The sequence below is a fragment of the Sapajus apella genome, unplaced genomic scaffold, assembly GCF_009761245.1.
Source record: "Sapajus apella isolate SASKATOON/1434 unplaced genomic scaffold, GSC_monkey_1.0 scaffold102, whole genome shotgun sequence".
Taxonomy (NCBI): Eukaryota; Metazoa; Chordata; class Mammalia; order Primates; family Cebidae; genus Sapajus; species Sapajus apella.
This window is the reverse complement of record NW_022437042.1, coordinates 5,964,208-5,968,874: the sequence shown is the minus strand read 5'-3', so window position 1 is coordinate 5,968,874 and position 4,667 is coordinate 5,964,208. Positions and strand designations below refer to the sequence as shown.

General features: G+C 37.5%; 1 pseudogene; it reads right to left on the bottom strand.

Annotated features, from left to right (window-relative positions):
• Nucleotides 1-979: 979 nt before the first annotated feature.
• On the bottom strand, nucleotides 980-4,123 carry LOC116536569 (annotated as a pseudogene).
• Nucleotides 4,124-4,667: the final 544 nt, after the last annotated feature.

Genomic DNA, 4,667 nt, shown 5'->3' with positions numbered 1-4,667 from the left:
TGAAGCCCTCACCAGAAGCACATACTGGTGCCATGTTTCTTGGAGAGCCTGCAAAACTATGAGCCAAATAAGCCCCTTTTCTTTGTAAATTACCCAGCTTCAGGTCTTCCTTTTATTGCAATACAAAGAGACTAATACGTACAATATTGAGTTGTAGTTTTCTTTTTAAATTCTGTGTATAGGTCTTTTATCAGATATGTATTTGGCAAATATTCTCTTCTTGTCTGTGGCTTGCCTTTTAACGTTTGTAAATTGTGTTTTTAAGAAGTGCAGTGTTCGATTTTAATTATGTCTTATTTATCATTTTCCTTTTCTTTCATGGTTTGTATTCTTGCATAGTCATTATATCTTTGCATAGTCAAAATTCAGGAATATTTTTATCTAGGTTTGCTTTTAGAAGTTTTGTAGGTTTACATGTATGTTATGATATATTTTTGGTTAATTTTTGCATGTGGTTTGATGTATTATAAATAGAGATGCATGCATTTCCCAGTAACATTTTTCAAAAGACTATCCTGTCCCAGTGAATTATATTGTCAATTTGTCAAAGAAATCAACTGAACATATAGATCTGTGTCTATTTCTGGATTCTAGCTTTTGTTCTGTAAATCTATATGTCTGTCATTTTATCAATGCCACATGGACTTGATAATTATAAACTTGTAAGTCTTAGAATTAAATAGCAAAATAACTTGAATTTCGTTTTTCTTAAAGTTGTTTGCATAATTCCAGGTTCTTTGATTTTTCTATATAAAATTTATAATTAGCTTGATAACGTTTATGAAAATAAAACAGCCTGATGGAATTTTGACTGAGAATGTATTGATTTATATCAGAAGAGTTGATATCTTAATATATTATTTTATAATCTGTGATCACTGTGTATCACTCCTCTTACTTAGACCTTTCTAGATTTCTCACAGAAATGTTTTATTTGTATTTATTTATATTTTTCAATGAAAAATAATTTTAATTGATGCCCCACCAGCTACAAAATCTGTTCCTGGCATTAAGGTCCTTCTTCCTTTGCAATTCGGTCTTTCTTGAGTGGTCCCATGAATGCTTTCTTCTCCTCCATGGTCTGGAAGTGGCCATGGCCAAACTTGGAGGTGGTATTAATGAACTTAAGGTAAATCTTCTCCAGAGCCTGCCATTTCGTCTGCACCAGCAAGGACTTCTGGAGAGTGAGCACTCGCTTCTTGGTTCCCACCACACAGCCTTTCAGCATGACAAAGTCATCGGTCACTTCGCCAGAGTGGACAAAGCCACCCAGAGGGTTGATGTTCTTGTCAGACAGGCCATAGTCAATGGAGGCATTACTCTTGATCAGTTTGCCGTCCTTGATAAGGTATCCCTGGCTGATCTTATAGATCTTCTTATTTATCTCAGTGCCATGATGATAGACTTTCTGGCCAGTGCATGCCACAGAGAAGGCCACATGGGCAGGATGCCATGCCCCAATACAGGCCACCTTGCACAGGCCTTGGTGGGTCTTGTGGGGCAGCTTCTTGGTGTGCCAATGACTGACGACCCCTTTGTAGCCTTTGCCCTTGGTCACCCCGATGACTTTGATTATCTCATTCTGCCCAAACACTTGGTTCACAGGTACCTGCTGCTCCAACCTCTTCTGGGCCCATTCCAGCTTCTTGACCATGGTGCCTCGGTTCACCTAGATCTCCATCAGGTGGGTCACCTGGTGCAGGGGAAAAAGGCACATCTGGGTGTGGACAATGATGCGAATGACTTGGCAGTACTTCTTCATGCTCCTAAAGTCCTTCTCCAGCTGCTTCTTGCCACCCTCATCCTGCAATTTCTTACAGTACTTGGTAAAGGCCTTCTTCTTAGATTTATGCCAGTTCTTATAGAAATGCCTTTTGCACTTATTGCTGACGTATTCAGCAAAGATGGTCTTGAAGGTCCAGAGGCCTCGACAAGTTTCCACATAGTTCACAATGTTCACAAACACCATGGGTGGTGTCTCCACAATGGTCACAGCCTCTACCACCTCCTTCATGTTCACCTTGGATTCTGACCTATTGACTTCCCTGAAAGATGTGGATCATGCCAGCCTTATATTCCAGGAAGGCTGGGAGGTAGTCTGGCTTGGAAGGGTTGTTCTTAGGGAAGCTGTTTGCCTTCCCACAATGCCTGCTGCTGTGCTTTCGAGGCAGGAAACCGAGGGACCCTTGTCTGGGAGTGGAGAACTTTCTGTGAGATATCATGCTTTATAGTTTTATGATTTACATTTAAGTTTCTTGTCTATTTTGAGGTAATTTTTTATAAGGTGTGAGACTTAAGGGAGGAGCTATATATTTTTTACCTATATATGTTCAATTGTTCCAAGAAAATATGTTGAAAGGACCATTTTTTTCTCTATTGAATTGCTTTATACATTGTAAAAAATTAGTTGGAAATATGTGTTCATCTCTTTCTAGGTTCCCTGTTCTACTTCATTGATGCCTATGCATAGCTCTTGAACAATGTCACAGACTTGATTAGTGTCACTATCTAATATCTTGAAATATTGTATACTCAGCCCTATCAATTTATTTATTTTCTTTTTTTTAAATTATACTTTAAGTTCTGGGGTACACATGCAGATCGTGCAGGACTGTTACATAGGTATACACATGCCATGATGATTTGCTACATCCATCCTCCCATCATCTACATTAGGTATTTCTCCTAATGTTATCCCTCCCCAAACCCCTACCCGCTGCTATCCCTTCCCTATCCCATTCACCCCCTGACAGGCCCAGTGTGTGATGTTCCCCTCCCTGTGCCCATGTGTTTTCATTGTTCAACACCCACTTATGAGTGAGAACATGTGGTGTTTGGTTTTCTGTTCCTGTGTCAGTTTGCTGAGAATGGTTTCCAGCTTCATCCATGTCCCTGCAAAGGACATAAACTCATCATTTTTTCTGGCTGCATAGTATTCCATCATGTATATGTGTCACACTTTCTTTATCCAGCCTATCTTTGATGGGTATTTGGGTTGGTTCCAAGTCTTTGCTGTTGTGAACAGTGCTGCAATAAACATATGTGTGCATGTGTCTTTATAACTAATGATTTATAATCATTTGGATATATACCCAGTAATGGGATTGCTGGGTCACATGATATTTCTATTTCTAGATCCTTGAGGAATCGTCACACTGTCTTCCACAATGATCGAACTAATTTACACTCCCACCAACAGTGTAAAAGCGTTCCTATTTCTCCACATCCTCTCCAGCATCTGTTGTCTCCTGAGTTTTTAATGATCACCATTCTAACTGGAGTGAGATGGTGTTGCCTGTGCTTATGGAATATCACCCAATAAATTGTTGCCCATACCAATGTCCTGGAGAATTTTCCCAATGTTTTCTTGTAGTAGTTTCATAATTTGAGGTATTAGATTTAAGTCTTTTGTTCATTTTGGTGTGATTTTTGTATATGGTGAAAGAATCTGATCTAGTTTCATTTTTCTCTATATGGATATCTAGTTTTCCAAGCACCGTTTATTGAAGAGGCTATCTTTTCCCTAGCGTATGTTCTTGGCACCTTTGTCTAAACTGAGTTAACTGTAGGTTTGTGCATTTGTTTGCGGGTTCTCTATTTCGTCCCATTGCTCTATGTGTCTGTTTTCATGCCATACTCTTTTGGTTATTACAACTCGATAGCATAATTTGAAGTCAGGTAACGTGATTTCTCCAGAATTTTTCTTTTTGATTAGAATAGGTTTGCCTATTCTATGTCTTTTGTGGTTACATATGAATTTTAGGACAGGTTTCTCTGTATTTGTGAAGAATGTCATTGGTATTTTGATAGAAATTGCTTTGAATCTGTAGATTACTTGGGGTTGTATGGACATTTTCACAATATTGATTAATCGAATCCATGAATTTGAGGTATTTTTCCATTTTTTGGTGTTCCCTTAAATTTCTTTCATGAGTGTTTCACATATTTTATTATATAAATATTTCACTTCTTTGGTTAATTCTTGGTATTTAATTGTATGTGTGGCTGTTGGAATGGAATGACTTTTTAAAATTCTTTTTCATATTGTTCCCTGTTGGCATATAGAAATGCTATGATTTTAGTACATTAATTTTCTATCCTGCAACTTTACTGAATTTGTCATTAGTTCTAATAGATTCCTTATGTAGTCTTTAGGTTTTTTAAAAATATAAAATTATATCTTCTGTAAGGCAAAATAATTTGACTTGTTTCTTGCCAATTTGGATGCCATTTATATGTTTTTGGTGTCCAATTGCTCTAGTTAAGAGTGCTAGTACTATGTTGAATAACAGTGGTGATTGTGGGCATCCTTGTCGAGTTCCACATCTTAGAGTAAAGGCTTTCAGCTTTTCCTCATTCAGGGTGATACTAGCTGTGGGTCTGCCATATATGGCTTTTCTTATGTTGTGGTATCTTCCTTCTATCCACAGTTTTTTTAAGAGTTTTTACCATGAATTGATATTGAATTTTATTAAATGATTTTTCAGCATCAAGCAAAATAGTCATATGGATCTTATCCTTTATTATGTTGATAAGACGCGTCACATTAATTGATTTGCATATGCTGAACCGTCCATGCATCCAAGAGATAAACCCCACTTGGTCATGATGGATAATCTTTTGAGTATATTGTTGAATTCTGATTGCTAGTATTTTGTTGAGGATTT